At 46.3% G+C, this 20,539-nt stretch overlaps 2 pseudogenes across 1 annotated transcript in view; both read left to right on the top strand.

The window, feature by feature from the left end:
* LOC147119790 (uncharacterized) overlaps positions 1–20,539 on the top strand; it is a 228,895-nt pseudogene that overhangs the window by 128,630 nt on the left and 79,726 nt on the right. The gene's annotated exons all lie outside the window — the stretch shown is intronic.
* LOC147119794 (uncharacterized) lies at positions 8,425–20,357 on the top strand (annotated as a pseudogene).

Below are 20,539 nucleotides of genomic sequence, written 5' to 3' on the forward strand. Positions count from 1 at the left end.
TCTGCCAATCACCTTAAATCTGTGTCCTCTGGTTCTCGACCCTTCCACCAATGGGAACACTTTCTCTCTATCTACTCTGACTGGACCTCTCATGATTCTGAACATCTCTATCAAATCTCCTCTCAATCTTCTCTGCTCTAAGGAGAACAATCCCAGCTTAGAATCATAGAAATTTACAGCACAGAAGGAGGCCATTTGGCCCATCTTGTCCGTGCCGGCCTACAAAGAGCCTAATCCCACTTTCCAGCACTTAAGAACATAAGAAATAGGAGCAGGAGTAGGCCAATCGGCCCCTCGAGCCTGCTCCACCATTCAATAAGATCATGGCTGATCTGATCCTAACCTCAAATCTTCTATCACTCTGCATCCACCCGAACCCATGTGATCTCCCAGGAGAGGTGAAAAACCAGATAAAAGACCCCATGGCCAATTTGGGAGAAAAAAATCTGGGAAATTCCTCTCCAACCCATCTAGTCGATCGAAATTCTTCCAGGAGATCACTCTGTCCCTATATTTTCTACAGTACTTACCTTCTGTAAAGGCGATCTCCACCCCAGCCAAGAACAGGAATAAAACCATCTCCTGAAATCTAACACAGAATTAGAACACAGTAGGAGCAGAACCAGGCTACATGGCCCCTGGGCCCACTCCACTACCCACAGGGCCATGACCATTCCGAACCTAGACTCATGTCCAATATCCTGCCCGCTCCCCGTAACCCTTAATTCCCTTTACCTCTAGGAAACTATCTATTTCTGTTTTAAATGTATTTAATGATGTAGCTTCCACAGCTTTCTGGGGCAGCAAATTCCACAAACCTACCACCCTCTGTGTGAAGAAGTTTCTCCTCATCTCAGTTTTGAAAGAGCAGCCCCTTATTTTAAGATTATGCCCCCTAGTTCTAGTTTCACCCTTCATTGGGAACATCCTCACCGCATCCACCTGATCAAGCCCCTTCACAATCTTATATGTTTCAATAAGGTCGCCTCTCATTCTTCTGAACTCCAATGAGTAGAGTCCCAATCTACTCAACCTCTCCTCATATGACCACCCCCTCATCCCTGGGATTAACCGAGTGAACCTTCTTTGTACTGACTCGAGAGCAAGTATGTCTTTTCTTAAGTATGGACACCAAAACTGTATGCAGTATTCCAGGTGTGGTCTCACCAATACCTTGTACAACTGCAGCAATACCTCCCTGTTTTTATATTCCATCCCCCTAGCAATAAAAGCCAACATTCCATTGGCCTTCTTGATCACTTGCTGCACCTGCATACTAACTTTTTGAGTTTCGTGCACCAGGACCCACAGATCCCTTTGTACTACAGTACTTTCCAGTTTCTTGCCATTAAGATAATAACTTGCTCTATGATTTTTCCTGCCAAAGTGCATAACCTCACACTTTCCAGTATTGTATTCCATCTGCCAAATCGCTGCCCACTTACTTAGCCTGTCTATGTCCCTTTGCAGGTTTTTTATGTCCTCCACACTCACTACTTTCCATCCCATCTTTGTATCATCTGCAAACTTTGATATGTTACACTCGGTCCCCTCCTCCAAATCATTAATATAGATTGTAAAGAGTTGGGGACCCAGCACTGACCACTGCAGAACACCACTAGTTACTGGTTGCCAATCTGAGAACGAACCATTTATCCCAACTCTCTGCTTTCTGTTAGAGAGCCAATCCTCCACCCACGCCACAATATTACCCCCAATCCTGTGATTTTTTATCTTGAGCAATAATCTTTTGTATGGCACCTTGTCAAATGCCTTTTGGAAGTCTAAATACACTACATCCACTGGTTCCCCTTTATCCACCCTGTATGTTACTTCCTCAAAAAACTCAAGCAAATTTGTCAAACATGACTTCCCCTTCATGAAACCATGCTGAGTTTGTCCTATTAAATTATGTTTATCCAAATGTCCCGTTACTGTCTCCTTAATAATGGACTCTAACATTTTACCAACCACAGATGTTAGGCTAACAGGTCTATAGTTTCCAGCCTTCTGCCTACTACCCTTTTTAAATAAGGGTGTTACATTAGCAGTTTTCCAATCTGCCGGGACCTTTGCTGAGTCCAGGGAGTTTTGGAGAATTATTACCAATGCATCCACAATCCCTACCGCCACTTCCCTCAAGACCCTAGGATGCAAGCCATCAGGTCCAGGGGACTTATCTGCCTTGAGTCCCATTATTTTACCAAGTACCACTTCCTTAGTGATTTTAATCGTATTTAGTTCCTCCCCCCCTAGAGCCCCCTGTTTGTCCAGTGTTGGGATATTCTTAGTGTCCTCTACTGTAAAGACTGATACAAAATAATTGTTCAGTGTTTTTGCCATCTCCATGTTTCCCACCATTAATTTCCCGGTCTCATCCTCTAAGGGACCAACATTTACTTTAGCCACCCTTTTTCTTTTTATATAACTATAGAAACTTTTGCTGTCTGTTTTTATATTTTTTGCTAATTTACTTTCATAATCTATCTTCCCTTTCTTAATCAATCTTTTAGTTATTTTTTGCTGGCTTTTAAATGCTTCCCAATCTTCCATCCTCCCACTAGATTTGGCTACCTTATATGCCCTTGTTTTTAGTCGGATACTATCCTTAATTACTTTACTTAGCCACAGATGGCTATCTTTTCTTTTACACCCTTTTTTCCTCAGTGGAATATTTTTTTTCTGGAAGTTGTAAAATAACTCCTTAAATGTACACCACTGATCATGTACCATCTTACCCTTTAATCTATTTTCCCAGTCCACTCTAATCAATTCCGCTCTCATACCTTCATAGTCTCCTTTATTCAAGCTCAGCACGCTTGTTTGAGATCCAACCTTCTCACCCTCTAATTGAATATGGAATTCAACCATGTTATGGTCACTCATTCCAAGGGGATCCTTTACTAGGACATTTTTAATTAATCCTGTCTCATTACACAGGACCAAATCTAAGGTTGCTTGCCCCCTGGTCGGTTCAGTTACATACTGCTCAAGAAACCCATCCCTAATACACTCAATGAACTCATCCTCAAGGCTGCTCTGCCCAATTTGATTTGTCCAGTTAATATGATAATTAAAATCCCCCATAATTATAGCTGTTCCCTTATTACAATCCTCAACTATTTCCTGATTAATACTCCGTCCAACAGAGTTGCAACTGTTCGGAGGCCTATAGACTACACCCACTAGTGTTTTTTTCCCCTTATTATTCCTTATCTCCACCCAAACTGTTTCACTATCCTGCTCCTTTGACCCAATATCATTTCTCTGTATTATAGTGATTCCTTCCTTTATTAACATAGCCACCCCACCTCCCCTTCCTTCCTGCCTGTCCTTCCTGATTGTTAAATAACCTGGTATGTTTAATTCCCAGTCGTGGTCATCCTGCAGCCATGTTTCTGTAATGGCCACAAGATCATACCCATATGTCGTTATTTGTGCCATTAACTCATTCATTTTGTTACGAATGCTATGTGCATTCAGATAAAGAACTTTCAAATATGTTTTGTAACACTTTGTTCCTGTTTTTTCCCTTTTTAGTACTTTACTTTCTACTCCATACCTTCTGTCCCTTCCTGACACGTTCTGTTTTTTAATTCCCCCACTGCTACCTAAGTCTATGACCTTCTCTGTTGTCATTTCTATTATTTGCTCTCTAGAAACCGCCCCCCCACTAATTAGTTTAAAGCCCTCTCTACAGCCCTAGTTATATGATTCGCCAGGACTCTAGTCCCAGCACTGGCCAAGTGGAGTCTGTCCCAATGGAACAGCTCCCTCCTGTCCCAGTACTGGTGCCAGTGTCCCAAGAAGCAAAACCCATTTCTCCCACACCAGTCTTTGAGCCACGCATTTAACTCTTTAATTTTATTTATCCTAGCCAAATTCGCTCATGGCTCAGGTAATAACCCAGCGATTATTACCCTTGAGGTTCTGTTTTTTAATTTGACCACTAGCTGCTCATACTCCTTTAACAGAACCATCTTCCTTGTCCTATCTACGTCATTTGTACCAACATGGACCACGACAACTGGATCCTCCCCCTCCCACTCCAAGTTTCTTTCCAGCCCAGAAGAGATGTCCTTAACCCTGGCACCGGGCAGGCAACACAGCCTTCGGGACTCCCGTTCTTGACTGCAGAGAACCCTGTCTATCCCCCTTATGATACTATCCCCTACCACTACAACATTTCTTTTTATTCCCTCCACTTGAATGGCCCCCTGTACCACGGTGCTGTGGCCAGGTTGCTCATCCTCCCTGCAGTCCCCGCTCCCGCCCTCACAGGGAGTAAGAACCTCGATCCTGCTGGACAAGAGCAAGGGCTGCGTCTCCTTCAACACTACATCCTGGATCCCTGTACCTTCCTCACTCGTAGTCACACCGTCCTGTCCCTGACCACGGACTACATCTGCAGTAATTAACTTCATAGGTGTGACCATCTCCTGAAACATAGAGTCCAGGAACTTCTCCCCCTCCCTGATGTGTCGCAGTGTCTCAACTCGGTCTCAAGCTCCATAACATGGAACTTGAGTTCCTCTAGCAGCAAACACTTGTCACAGATGTAATCACCGTGAGCCTCAATGGGGTCCACCTCTCCCACATCTCGCAACAGTAACACATCACCTGCTCCATTCTATATCATTAATTAAATTTCTTATTATTAGTTATGAAGACCCTGCCCGGATATAGATGATAATATCACACCACTATTCAATAGGACTTACCAACTTAAAGGTATAAAAGAGAAGAGAAGGAAGAAAACCAACCAACCAGCTGATCACCAACCTCCTCCTTGAATACTGTCTGTGGGGCCTGTTTGGTTGACTCGTCTCGCTGCTCCGCCTCCGCAGTGCTGTCTAAGCCTGGGAGTGGGGGGAAAAACAGAGCAAAAACACACCCTCACCTCCCACTTACCAAAACTCCAGTAGCCCTCAATGCACAAAGCACTCCGTGCACAGCACTAGCCCCGCCCCTTTTATACCCGGATACTACTTCCAGTTTAAACTGCCCAAAAGTTTAATATACCCTTAAAAAATTAAACTTACTTCAAATAATTGACTTTTTAACACACTAAAATTCACAAAATACTCTTAAATGATTTTTCTCCCACTTACCAAAACTCCAGTAGCACTCAATGCACAAAGCACTCCGTGCACAGCACTAGCCCCGCCCCTTTTATACCCAGATTCTACTTCCGGTTTAAACTGCCCAATCGTTTATTATACCCTTAAAAATTAAACTTACTTCAAATAGTTGACTTTTTAACACACTAAAATTCACAAAATACTCTTAAATGATTTTTCTCCCACTTACCAAAACTCCAGTAGCGCTCAATGCACAAAGCACTTGGTCCGTATCCTTGTAGGTTACAGCACTACAAGTGCATATCCAAGTACTTTTCAAATGTGATGAGGGTCTCTGCCTTTACCATCCTTTCAGGCAGTGAGTTCCAGACCACCACCACATCTGGGTGAAAAAAATTCTCCTCAAATTCCCTCTAAACTTCCGACCAATTACAGGAACCCCACCCCAACCATGGTTTTTCCATATGCAAATTTCACGTATACATGGTTTCCACTCTGCGACTATTTTCACCAACCGTGGTGGTGAAATTTGCGTATCCGTGGTTTTTAATTTAGGAATAAGGTAAATAACATGATTTTTATGCTTTTTATATGCTTTTTTATTGTGTTTATACACATTTATACTGAATTTGCCAACCGCGGTTTTGCTAACCACAGGGGGTTTTCAGGGACAGATCCCCCGCGGTTGGGGAGGGATTCCTGTACTTTAAATCTATGTCCCCTGGTTATTGATCCTTCTGTTAAGGGAAATAGGTCCTTCCATCCACTCTATCTAGGCCCCTCATAATTTTATACACCTCAATTAAATCTCCCCTCAGCCTCCTCTGTTCCAAAGAAAACAATCCCAGCCTATCCAATCTTTCCTCATGGCTAAAATTCCCCAGCCCAGGCAACATCCTCGTAAATATCCTCTGCACCCCCTCTAGTGCAATCACATCCTTCCAGAAATGTGGTGACGGGAACTGCACGTAGTATTCTAGCTGTGGCCTAACTAGCATTTTATACAGTTCAAGCATAACCTCCCTGCTCTTATATTCTATGCCTCGGCTAATAAAAGCAAGTATCCGGCATGCCTTCTTAACCACCTTATCTACCTGTCCTGCTACCTTCAGGGATCTGTGGACATGCACTCCAAGGTCCCTCTGATCCTCTGCACTTCTCAGTGTCCTACCATTTATTGTGTATTCCCTTGCCTTGTTAGGCTTCTCCAAATGCATTACCTGACACTTCTCCGGATTGAATTCCATTCCACCTGACCAATCCATTGATATCTTCCTGTAGTCTAGCTTCTCCAGTCTATCCACGTAACTGAAGTCCCTCATCCCTGGAACCATTCTTGTCAATCTTTTCTGCACCCTCTCTCAGGCCTTCACATCCTTCCTAAACTCTGGTGCCCAGAATTGGACACAATACTCCAGTTGAGGCCGAACTAGTGTTTTCTAAAGTGTAGTGTCCGTGTGTTGATAGAGACACTGGAGACAGGAGTTGGTTCATAGGTGTTTACTAAGCAAAGTCTGGAGGGGTACAAACGGATATAACACAATATACAGGCTTATATAGCCCGAGTGGCCATTACCAGTATTACAGCACACATGGGGCTCTTAAAGGCACATACACTACAATTCCTCCCCTTTTAGCTAACCAGTACATTATATTTTAAGTAATTATTAATTATATGTTATAAGAAAAATCAATACATAGTGAAGCTCCCTCTACACTGTCCCATCAATCACTCCCAGGGAATGTACAGCATGGGTTAGATACAGAGTAAAGCTCCCACTACACTGCCCCATCAAAGCCTACCAGGGCAGGTACAGCACGGGTTAGATACAGAGTAAAGCTCCCTCTACACTTTCCCATCAAACACTCCCAGGGCAGGTACAGCACAGGTTGCATACAGAGTAAAGCTCCCTCTACACTGTCCCATCAAACACTCCCATGGCAGCTATAGCATGGTTTAGATAGAGAGTAAAACTCACTCTACACTGTCCCATCAAACATTCCCAGGCCAGGTAAAGCACGGGTTAGATACAGAGTAAAGCACCCACTACATTTGCCCATCAAACACTCCCATGGCAGCTATAGCATGGTTTAGATAGAGAGTAAAGCTCGCTCTACACTGTCCCATCAAACACTCCCAGGGCAGGTATAGCATGGGTTTGATAGAGAGTAAAGCTCCCTTTAGACTGTCCCATCAAACACTCCCAGGGCTGGTACAGCATGGGTTAGATACAGAGTAATGCCCCCTCTACACTTTCCCATCAAACACTCCCAGGGCACGTACAGCACGGGTTAGATACAGAGTAAAGTTCCCTGTACAATGTCCCATCAAACACTCACAGGGCAGGTACAGCACGGGTTAGAATCAGAGTAAAGCTCCCTCTACAATATGCCATCAAACACTCCCGGGGCAGGTACTTCAAGGTTTGGATACAGAATAAAGCCCCCTCTACACTGTCCCATCAAACACTCCCAGGGCAGGTACACCATGGGTTAGATACAGAGTAAAGCTCCTCTACACTGTCACATCAAACACTCCCAGGCAGGTACTGCACAGGTTAGAGACAGAGTAAAGATCCCTCTACACTGTCCAATCAAATACTCCCAGGGCAGGTGCTGCACGGGTTAGTTAGAGAGTAAAGCACCTGCTACACTTTCACATCAAACATTCCCGGGGCAGGTACAGCACAGGCTAGATACAGAATACAGCTCCCTCTAATCTGTCCCATCCAACACTCCCAGGGCAGGTACAGCACAGGTTAGGTACAGAGTAAAGTTCCCTCTACAGTGTCCCATCAAACACTCCCAGGGCTGGTACAACATGGGTTAGATGCACAGTGAAGCTCCCTCTACACTGTCCCATTAAACACTTCAAGTGCAGGTACAGCACGGGTTGGATACAGAGTAAAGCTTCCTCTAATCTGTCCCATCAAACACTCCCAGGGCAGGTACAGCACAGGTTAGTTACAGAGTAAAGTTCCCGCTACACTGTCTCATCAAACACTCCCAGGGCAGTTATTGAACGTGTTAGATACAGAGTAAAGGCCCCTCTTCACTGTCCCATCAAACACTCCCAGGCAGGTACAGCACAGGTTATAGACAGAGTAAAGATCCCTCTACACTGACACATCAAACCTTCCCCGGGCAGATACAGCACGGGTTAGATGCACAGTGAAGCTCCTTCTACACTGTCCCATCAAACACTTCCAGGGCTGGTACAGCACGGGTTAGATACAGAGTAAAGCTTCCTCTAATCTGTCCCATCAAACAGTCCCAAGGGCAGGTACAGCACGGGCTAGATACAGAGTAAAGCTCCCTCTACACTATTCCATCAAATACTCCCATGGCAGGGATAGCATGGGTTAGATACAGAGCAAAGATCCCTCTACACTGTTCCATCAAACACTCCCAGGGCAGTTATTGCACAGGTTAGATACAGAGTAAAGCCCCCTCTAAAATGTCCCATCAAACACTCCCAGGCAGGTACAGCACAGGTTAGAGACAGAGTAAAGCTCCCTCTACACTGTCTCATCAAACACTTGTGTGATTTCTTACATTTGTCCACCCCAGTCCAACTCCGGCATCTCCACATCATCAAACACTCCCAGGGCAGGTACAGCACGGGTTAGATACAGAGTAATGCTCCCTCTACACTGGTCCATCAAACACTCCCATGGCAGGTATAGCAAGGGTTAGATACTGAGTAAAGCACCTCTACACTTTTCCATTAAACACTCCCAGGTCAGGTGTAGCATGGGAAATATACAGAGTAAAGTTCCCTCTACAATGTCCCATCAAACACTCCCAGGGCAGGTACAGCACGGGTTAGATACAGAGTAAAGCTCCCTCCACACTGTACCATCAATCACTCTCAGGGCAGGTACAGCATGGGTTTGATACAGTGTAAAGCACACTCTGCACTTTCTCATCAAAAACTCCCAGGGCAGGTACAGCAGAGATTAGATTGAGTAGAATTCCCTCTACACTGTCTCCATCAAACACACCAGGGCACGTACAGCACGGGTGAGATACAGAGTAAAGCTTCTCTACACTGTTCCATCAAACACTCCCAGTTTAGGTAGAGCATGGGTTAGATACAGAGTAAAGCCCCCTCTACACTGTCCCATCAAACACTCCCAGGGAAGGTACAGAACAGGTTAGATACAGAGTAAATCTCCATCTACAATGTACCATCAATCACTCCCAAGGCAGGTACAGCACGGGTTAGATACAGAGTAACGTTCCCTCTGCACTGTCCCATGAAACACTCGCAGGGCAGATACAGCATGGGTTAGATAGAGAGTAAAGCTCCCTCTACACTGTCCCGTCATACACTCCCAGGGCAGGTACTGCACGGGTTAGATACAGAGTAACGTTCCCTCTGCACTGTCCCATCAAACACTCGCAGGGCAGATACAGCATGGGTTAGATAGAGAGTAAAGCTCCCTCTATAAGGGCCCAGTAATTCTGTTCCAAACGCGTGAGTACGTTTGGGGTACTCACGCGTCTGGCCGGAGGAAATGCCGGTTTTCAGCATGCACAGCGCATGCGGGGAAAACCGGCATTTCCTGTCCTCTGAACGAAGGGGTTCAGAGGCAGAATGCGTGCGGCTGCACAGGGTGCGCGTGCGCAGTAAAATTCGCCGGTTTCATTCATGCTTTCAGTGAGGTTAAGTCCTTACAAGTTACACATGAAAAAAGCATGAGTACAGTTGCTCCAGAGGCTGCGGAGGAAGATATATTTTATCGTGGAGCTTCTGAAAGGCAATATCTTTGTTTGGGAAAGGGAGGAAAATTATTTTAAGAAATGCTGAGGTAAGTTTTAAAGTTTAATTTTTTTTTTTTTAACGGGTTTTCAGTACTGTAGTTAGAAAGAGCAATTGTGGCTGTGTGAATTGAATTTGCTGTGTTTATTAAATGTGATAATGACTGTTTTAAAATGAATAATGTAACATTTCCAACATTTTTAAGAAAGAAATTTTTCATCAGCAATATATTCTTTTAAGTAATTATGTACGTATGTCTGTATATATTCCTTTACGTATATGTATGTATGTATATATTCCTTTACTTACGTGTATGAATGTATGTATTTAATTATGACTTTCAGAGAAAGAAACTTATTGGAAAATCATCTCGGGCTGTGAAATTGATCAGGCGGGTATGATGTATTACCAAGATGATAACGCGTTTCTCCTGCCATAGGCCGGGGTGATTTTCTAGCCAGTCACTTCATTAAAATTACTTTAACAACTCTTTCCATTTCTTCCTTGCAACGACGTCTGTGTAAGGAGGAGGCCTGTGAGCGAGAAAAATGCCCGGGAACTGTTAGTAGCCAACACCTTCATGAGCTAGTGGCGCCTTGTACCTCCCCCTCCCCCCGCAAGGCAAAGAAAGGAGCAGACACAATTTAAAGTGAAGCAGTGAACTTTTATTGCATCATAAAACAGTTTTCAGGGTCAGTTTTGATGTTGATAGTTTATAACCTTAAAATGTTAACTAGCTATTTCCTGCTTTTCAAACATTTGTAAACATGAATAGTTCAGAAAAATATGTGTTAACCGTTTAAAGAGACTTTTTCTGTTTTCTTAGTGCAATAAAGACATTCAAGGTGGAAACTAGCTATGTTCTAATTTTCAAAAAGTTGTTGTAAAAATACTTTGGCTCCAATAAAAGTTGCTAACTTTTTTCAAACTGACTACAGGCTGCACTGTTTAAAGGAAAAGGTTACATATCCTTTCAGTCACAAATAAACATTTCAATGAAAACAGCAAACACAACATTTTACATGTCAATAAAATGAAAAATTTAACAATTGCACGATTTGCCCCCTCGCATCTGCGACTTAGGGTCCAATGAGGTGCATTGCGCAAGAGGTCATCGTCGTACGTATCCTCACACTGTTCCCTTTCGGGAACTGTATGAAGTGGAGAAGGATTTCTGGCCACGTTAACGCTCCTTCTGTGACCATAACCATCTTCATACCAGCCATTAGGGTGGTTAGTCCTATGGCACGAGGTTTTTACGGGCTCCCACAACCCATCCGAGGGTGGGGGGCCACCCACACCCACGGACGCAAGTATCCCGCTGGATGTCCACCCAGAATTTATAGTCGGAGCTCCGACTCCACTTGCCGGGACTGTCTGGAGCGGGGTTCGAAACCCTACTCCTTCTGGCCCAGCGGCGGGGATGCTTACCGCTACGCAAAAGGCCCACTCCACGCAAAAGGTGACACCCATACGTTTCCTGCGCCTTTTCCCTCCCCGTGACTGGAGCCCTATGCTGCCACTTGAAAGACCAAGCTAACATCTGTCCTTTTTGCGGCGCCTTGGACTTCTCATTACCAATGATGAGCAGCCGCTGCGCCTCCACCTCATTGAGGAGATTGTCGAGGTCATCGTCAGTTCAATTATGAGTTCTTTTAATGCCGTGAATTGTGCTCATTCCAGCCATTTCACGCTGCTAATCAGAGTGGGCCTTTGGTGTAGCGGTAGCATCCCTGCTGCTGGGCCAGAAGGCGTAGGGTTTCGAATCCCGCTCCAGACAGTCCCGGCAAGTGGAGTCGGAACTCCGGCTCTAAATTCTGGGTTGACATCCAGTGGGATATTTGCGTCCGTGGGTGTGGGTGGCCCCCCCCCCCCTCGTATAGGCTGTAGGAGCCCATAAAACCCTCCCGCCATAGGACTAACCACCCTAATGGCTGGTACAAAGATGGTTACTGTAGTGTATGTAACTGTTCTACCTTTAAGAGAACTATTGTATGTAACCGTCCACCTTTAAGAGAACTATTTTAGGTGTGGCACTACTTTATCTTGGCTGCTGTATACTGTAATACCGACGGTGACCACACCGGTATATAAGTGCTGTGTCAGGATTTATTGGGCAGATTCGCCCTGACCTTCGAATAGTAAAGTCCTGTTAAAGTTACTCTTGTAGTCTGTGTATTAATTCGCCATAATACCTACAGACTTTACAGTGGTGGCGAGTTCGATCTTACCCTGCGGCAACAATACTTCCGAAGCAGTTAACGAGCGTCGAGAAGAGGCACCCGCCCTCGTCGTTCCGCTGAGAGAAAACTCGAGTCTGCAGAGCAAGGAAGAAGGAAGAATTCAGACATGAAGCCTTCCATCAGCAACAGGCGCTGATTGTCCCTTCTGCCACGGTGGTGAGTGAGCCGATCAGCACGAGAAGCAAGTCGGCCACGGTGACTGTGAGTAAAGGGAAAATACAAAAAAATAAACGGAGGATAAGGGCGGTGAACTCGAGCACAGTCGGGGGAAAGGAGCCGGACAGAAGTCGGGCCCAGAGGCGCTGAGACTGGGGCAGCGTGGAGCACGGAAGCCGCGGTACAAGTGGGCTGGGAGACGCAATGGCATCGTGAGACAGCTAGACCGCGACCGGCGAAAAAGGCTGGGCAGCTACCGAGGCCACGAGGTGCTGCGACCGGGATCGTAAGGCACGGGAAGATATAAAAATAAATAAACCGCGGTGAACTCAGCCGCAGCCGGGGAGGAAAGCACCGGACTGCGAGAGGGCTGGGAGGCGCGATTGGAGTGAAAAAGGCCGGGCAGCGACCGAGGCCACGAAGCGCTGCGACCGGGATCATAAGGCGCGGGAAGATATAAAAATAAATAAATCGCGGAGAACTCAGCCGCAGCCGGGGAGGAAAGCACCGGACTGCGAGAGGGCTGGGAGGCGCGATTGGAAGCCGCTGAGGGAGAGACAGAGCCCGAGCGAGCGGGAGAGACAGAGCCCGAGCGAGGGAGACTGAGCGAGATCCAGCCCAGCGGCTGAAACTGTTCGCCGTCAACGGGTTGTACCCAGCGCCGGTTGCCCTGCCGAGAAAAGGGAACAAGGAACGCACTGAAGCCGACGCGCAGGCTGCGAACCCCGAAAGCCAGCGGTCGTCGCCCGAGGGAAAAGCTTACCCCTCCCGCCAGGGGAAGAAATGCGGGAAGCTGCCAGTAGGCGGGGAAGATGACAGAAGCGGGAAACCACCATTTTGAAAAAAAAAAGTTAAAGAAATATTTCGTTGTTATTCTCAGGAAGAGTGTGAAGATGCCTAAGCGCAGTAACATCAACGGTTTCGATTCCGATGTGGAAGATTGGGCCACATATGTAGAACGCATCGAGATATATTGTAAGGTCAATAAGATAGTAAATTATGACAAAGCTCTAACCTTACTAAACTCAATGGGTGCGAAGACATACGGGTTATTGAAGCATCTTCTATCACGAGCTAAACCGACGGATCAGTCTTTCACTAATATTGTTGCTGTCCTGAAGGATCATTTTAACCCCGCACTGCTGATGTTAGCGGAACGATCAAAATTTTACGTGAGAACGCAACGAAAAGAGGAAAGCAACGCGGAGTACCTGGTTGAACTGCGTAGGCTAGCAAAATACTGTCAGTTTGGGGTAAATCTGAAAGAGGCACTGAGAGACAAGTTCGTGTGCGGGATGTCGAAGGAAGGAACACAAAAACGACTGCTCGAAGAGAACGATCTTACACTTGATAAGGCTGTCCTTATTGCAGCATCGCATGAAGCCGCAGCGAGAGGCACGGCAGAAATGCAGCGGAAGACAGCAGTACTCAGTGTGGATCAAATGACTTCGGGTACAACGAAATGTTATCGTTGTGGGAAGACAACACACGACCAGAACCAATGCTGGTTTAAAAACCAGGAATGTAGAAAATGTGGCAAGCTTGGTCACATAGCTAAGGTATGCCGGTCAGGAAAGAAGACCAGCAATAATAAGTCACCGCAGAAGAAGTACAGAAAGGTACATAAGGTGACTGGGAAGAGTCCAGATGAACAGAATTCGGACTCAGACTCCAACAGCAAGGAACTGGGTAGTCTGAGGATTCACAATGTGAGTAAAGAAGCTGACCGACAAACTATCTGGGTCACACTACAGATTGCAAAAGTCCAAGTGAAGATGGAAGTGGACACCGGATCGGCGTTGACGGTCATGAATAAGCAAGATTACAAAAAGTTATTCAAACATATTCCCCTACGGGATACGGAGATAGTATTGCAGACATACACGGGGCACAGAGTATACCCCATCGGAAAGATAGAAGTCAAGGTGAGATACAAGGACAAAGATCACCAAGGGATGGACATGTATGTGCTGCCCAAGGGAGGTCCACCACTTCTGGGACGGGAGTGGATCAGGAAAATAAAGATAGACTGGCATTCACTAAACACAATGACGGTAGATTCCGGAAAGGAAGATGTCAAACCTGAACAGTTGTCCAGAATATTGGACGAAGCTAAAGAGGTATTCCAGTAAGGACTGGGAACACTGAGAGGAATTAAAGCAAAAATCAAGATTGCAGAACATGCAAGCCCAAAATTTTTCAAAGCCAGATCGGTACCTTAGGCGATACGATCTGCTGTGGAGGCAGAATTGGAAGAGCTTGAACGTTCAGGGGTACTGTCTAAGGTGGACTGGAGTGAGTGGGCCACGCCCATTGTGCCCGTCATGAAGTCTTCATCAAGTAACAAGCCAGGGGGACCGGGAAAGGTCCGCATCTGCGGAGACTTCAAGATCACAGTTAATCCGGTGCTTCACACGGTACAATACCCGCTCCCGTGGATTGAGGATATCTTTGCTTCATTGTCTGGCGGGAAACACTTCACCAAGACAGACCTGGCACAAGCATACTTACAAATGGAAGTCGAGGAAGAATCGCGCCAGTATCTCACAATCAACACGCACAGAGGCTTGTATCGTTATAATAGACTGGTTTTTGGAGTAGCTTCGGCTCCAGCAATTTGGCAGAGGGCCATGGAGCAGGTCTTACAGGGTATTCCAAGCACGCAGTGTTACTTGGACGATATCCTGATTACGGGAGAAGACGAGGAGGAACACCTCACAAATTTGAAACTGGTGCTCACCAGGTTGAAGGAATATGGCCTTCGAGTTAATCGCCAGAAATGCGAGTTCTTCCAGAAACGGATCTCGTACTGCGGTCATGCCATTGACCAAGAGGGGCTGCACAAGTCACCTGACAAGATAGAAGCTGTCGTGAAGGCCCCCGCTCCAGAAAATGTATCACAGTTGAGATCGTTTCTGGGGTTGATTAATTATTACCACAAGTTTCTGCCAAATCTATCCACGGTGCTGCATCCGCTGAATGCTCTGTTGTGGAAAGAAGTACCATGGAAGTGGAGCGAGGACTGTAAAAAGGCCTTTCGCAGAAGCAAGGTGTTGATTACCTCTGAGGAAGTGTTGGCTCATTTCAACCCAACGTTACCTCTTCGTCTAGCTTGTGATGCTTCCCCTTATGGAATTGGAGCAGTACTTTCACACAAGTTACCAAATGGCTCGGAAAGGCCAGTCGTATTTGCGTCCCGATCATTGACCTCCGCTGAGCGAAATTATGCTCAGATAGATAGGGAGGCCCTCAGCCTTGTGTGGGGAGTAAAGAAATTCAATCATTACCTGCAGGGCAAGAAGTTCACATTACTGACAGACCACCAGCCGTTGGTGCCCATATTCAACCCTAACAAGGCCGTTTCCATTATGACAGCGCAAAGGTTCCAGAGGTGGTCCGTGTTACTTGGGGCACACCAATATGACATCGAATACAAAAGGTCCAAACAGCATGGAAATGCTGATGGATTATCGCGCCTACCGTTGCCAGCAGTAGAAGAGGCGGCTACAGTGGACCCGGTAGAGATGTTCCACTCATCCATAGTGGAATGTCTACCAGTAACAAATTCGATGATTGAAAATGAAACAAGAAATGACCCGACTCTCTCACGAGTCTACGATTTAACAGTGGAGGGATGGCCAGCACATGGCGAACCAACGCTGCCCGCATTTTCGCAAAGAAAAGAACAGCTGTCAGTGTGCCGAGGAACCTTGATGTGTGGATCTAGAGTGGTGATTCCACCCAAACTTCAGCAGAAGGTGCTAAAGGAGCTTCACGAGGGGCATCTGGGTGGAGTGAAAATGAAGAACCTAGCAAGAGCGTTTGTGTGGTGGCCAGGTATTGATGGAGACATCGAAGAAATAACCAAGAGCTGTCTAGGATGCCAGAAGGTCCAAAACGCGCCACCACAAGCTCCTCTGCATCCATGGGAGTGGCCCTCATCTCCTTGGCAAAGGGTACACGTCGACTTTGCTGGTCCATTTATGGACTCAATGTTTCTAATCGCGGTGGATGCACACTCCAAGTGGCCGTAGGTAATAAAGATGTCCTCCACCACCACGGAAAAAACCATCACAGTATTAAGGACCATATTTGCCAGGAATGGGCTGCCGGAACAGATCTGTTCTGATAATGGACCGCAATTTGTGTCCGAAGAATTCAGGAAGTTCTTAAAAAGGAATGGGGTCAAGCACTACACGTCAGTCCCATACCATCCCGCCACCAATGGATTAGCTGAAAGGTTTGTCCAGACCTTCAAGAAGGCCATAAAGGCCATGGGTAATGAAGACATCAACCTACAACATAAGGTAGATAACTTCTTGTTGGCATACAGGAATGCAACACATGCGGTCACAAACCAAACTCCCGCCATGATGTTTTTCAATAGAAGACTAAGATGCCGGCTGGGTTTGATTAAGCCAAACGTCAGAAGGGACGTAGAGAACCGACAATTTCAGGGCATGAATGAAAGGCCAACTAGATCCTTTCAGATAGGCCAACAAGTTTTGGCCCGGGACTACCGTACTGAGAAATGGCAGCCTGGAACTATTGGGAAAAGGCTAGGGCCGCTGATGTATACCGTGGACATTGGTGACAGCATAATAAGGCGCCATGTTGACCAGATCATAGGGTCATCCATAAAGGACCAACCTACTCCACAACCTTACATGGCTAATGTTGAAGCAGAGATACCCAGAGCACCTACCTCCGATCTGGTAATACTGGAATCAGATGAACCTGACACTGTCCTTCAAGCCGAATCGACCTTGCCAGAAGAACCTACTACCCCGCCGAAAACTACTACACCACCGAGGCGTTATCCGGACAGAGTCAGGAAGCCTCCAGAGAGACTGAATCTGTGAACTGTTTTGCATAAGTTGTATATATGTTATGATGTTATGTTAATGGGGAATAAGTATGTTGTAAGCTAAAAAGGGAGGATTGTAGTGTATGTAACTGTTCTACCTTTAAGAGAACTATTGTATGTAACCGTCCACCTTTAAGAGAACTATTTTAGGTGTGGCACTACTTTATCTTGGCTGCTGTATACTGTAATACCGACGGTGACCACACCGGTATATAAGTGCTGTGTCAGGATTTATTGGGCAGATTCGCCCTGACCTTCGAATAGTAAAGTCCTGTTAAAGTTACTCTTGTAGTCTGTGTATTAATTCGCCATAATACCTACAGACTTTACAGTTACGGTCACGGAAGGAGCATTAATCATGGCCAGAAATCCTTCCACCACTTCATACAGTTCCCCAAAGGGAACAGTGTGAAGACACCTACGACGCCGACATTGCTAATTAAATAAATGGAATGAAAAAAATGCTTTCAGGGCTTTTAAAAGTCTTTAAATTGATTTAATTCTGTTTAAAACTACTTCAGGTTCTTCAAAATAATGTAAAAGTTTATAAAAGTTACCAAAAGCTTCATAAAAATACCAAAAACCTATTTAAAAAGCTGCTCTGCATGTAAAAATGCGTTGCAGCTTGTGAGAAACTCTGGGGGCGTGTCCTATTAAAATGAGACCTCAAGGGGCGTGTCTCACTTGCACTGCGCACTCCAGGCTTCGCGCTGGCTGCACTCCTGGGCGGCGTGACGTCAGACGCTGCCCGGGAGTCATCATTTTAAAACAGGAATTCCAGGCATCCCTGAAGCTCAACGGCTGGCGCATTGGGTAAGTGCACATCGGGGGCTTGCACGTGCGGCAAGCCCCCGATCCTAATTTCTGCCCCATTATCCCATCAAACATTCCCAGGGCAGGTACAGCTCTGGATAGATTCAGTAAAATAAACTCTACACTGTCCCATCAAACACTCCCAGGGCAGGTACAGCATGGTTTAGATAGAGAGTAAAGCTCCCTCTACATTGTCCCATCAAACACTCCCAGGGCAGGAACAGCACATGTTAGATACAGAGTAAAGCTCCCTCTACAATGTCCCATCAAACATTCCCAGGGCAGGTACAGCACGAGTTAGATACACAGCAAAATTCCCTCTAACCTGTCCCATCAAACACTCACAGGCAGGTACAGCACGGGTTAGATACAGAGTAAAGCTCCCTCTACACTGTTCCATCAAATACTCCCAGGACAGGAACAGCTCAGGATAGTTAAAGAGTAAAGCTCCCTCCACAATGTTCCATCAAATACACCCTGGCCATGTACAGCATGGGATAGCTGAGTAAAATTCCCTCTACACTGTCCCATCAAACACTGCCAGGCAGGTACAGCACGGGTAAGATACAAGGTTTAGCTCCCGCTACACTGTCCCATCAAACACTCCCAGGGTAGGTACAGCACAGGTTAGATACAGAGTAAAGCTGGCTCTAAAATGTCCCATCAAACACTTCCAGGGCAGGTACAGCACGGGTTAGATACAGAGTAAAGATCCCTCTACACTGTCACATCAAACACTGCCAGGCAGGTACAGCACGGGTAAGATACAAGGTATAGCTCCCGCTACACTGTCCCATCAAACACTCCCAGGGTAGGTACAGCACGGGTTAGATACAGAGTAAATCTCCCTCTAAAATGTCCCATCAAACACTTCCAGGGCAGGTACAGCACGGGTTAGATACAGAGTAAAGCTCCCTCTGCACTGTTCCATCAAATACTCCCAGGACAGGAACAGCTCAGGATAGTTAAAGAGTAAAGCTCCCTCCACAATGTTCCATCAAATACACCCTGGCCATGTACAGCATGGGATAGCTGAGTAAAATTCCCTCTACACTGTCCCATCAAACACTGCCAGGCAGGTACAGCACGGGTAAGATACAAGGATTAGCTCCCGCTACACTGTCCCATCAAACACTCCCAGGGGAGGTACAGCACAGGTTAGATACAGAGTAAAGCTGGCTCTAAAATGTCCCATCAAACACTTCCAGGGCAGGTACAGCACGGGTTAGATACAGAGTAAAGATCCCTCTACACTGTCACATCAAACACTGCCAGGCAGGTACAGCACGGGTAAGATACAAAGTAAAGCTCCCGCTACACTGTCCCATCAAACATTCCCAGGGTCGGTACAGCACGGGTTAGATACAAAGTAAAGCTCCCTCTACACTGTCCCATCAAACACTCCCAGGACAGGTACAGCACGGGTTAGAAACAGAGTAAAGCTCCCTCTACACTGTCCCTTCAAACACTCCCATGGCAGATATAGCACAGGCTAGATACAGAGTAAATCTCCCTCTAATCTGTCGCATAAAACACTCCCCGGGCATGAGCAGCATGGGTTCGTTAGAGAGTAAAGCTCCTGCTAAAATGTCCAATCAAACACTCCCAGGGCAGGTACAGCACGGGTTAGATGCAGAGTAAAGCTCCCTCTACACTGTCCCATCAATCCCTCCCAGGGCAGGTACAGCATGGGCTAGATACAGAATAAAGCTCCATCTACACTGTCCCATCAAACACACCCAGGGCAGGTACAGCTCGGGATAGATAGAGAGTGCAGCACGCTCTACACAGTCCAATCATTCACTCACAGGGCAAGTACAGCACGGGTAAGATATAGTGTAAAGCTCCCTCTGCACTGTCCCATCAAACACTCCCAGGGCAGATACAGCTCAGCTTAGATACAGAGTAAAGCTCCCTCTACACTGTCCCATCAAACACTCACAGGGAAGGTACAGTTTGGGTTAAATACAGAGTGAAGCTCCCTCTACACTGTCCCATCAAACACTCCCAGAGAAGGTACAGTTCGGTTAGATACAGAGTGAAGCTCCCTCTACACTGTACCATCAATCAATCCCAAGGCAGGTACAGCATGGGTTAGATACAGAGCAAAGCTCCCTCTACACTGTCCCATCGAACACTCCCAGGGCAGGTACGGCATGGGTTAGATATAGAGTAAATCTCCCCTTTCAATCTCCCATCAAACACTCGCAGGGCAAGTACAGCATGGGTTAGATACAGAGTAAGGTTCCCTCTACACTGTCCCATCAAACACTGCCAGGGCAGATACAGCCCAGGTTAGATACGGAGTAAAGCTCCCTCTACACTGTCCCATCAAACACTCCGAGGCAGGTGTAGCACGTGTTAGATACAGAGTAAAGCTCACTCTACACTGTCCCATCAAACACTCCCAGGGCAGGTACAGCACGTGTTAGATACAGAGTAACGCTCCCTCCACACTGTTCCATCAAACACTCCCAGGGCAGGTTCAGCATGGGTTTGGTATAGAGTAAAGCTCCCTCTACACTGTTCAATGAAACATTCCCAGGACAGGTATAGCATGGGTTAGACACAGAGTAAAGTTCCCTCTACACTGTCCCATCAATAACTCCCAGGC

This window comes from Somniosus microcephalus, chromosome 4 (assembly GCF_052327205.1).
Source record: "Somniosus microcephalus isolate GS21.2 chromosome 4, FLI_Smic_1.0, whole genome shotgun sequence".
NCBI lineage: Eukaryota > Metazoa > Chordata > Chondrichthyes > Squaliformes > Somniosidae > Somniosus > Somniosus microcephalus.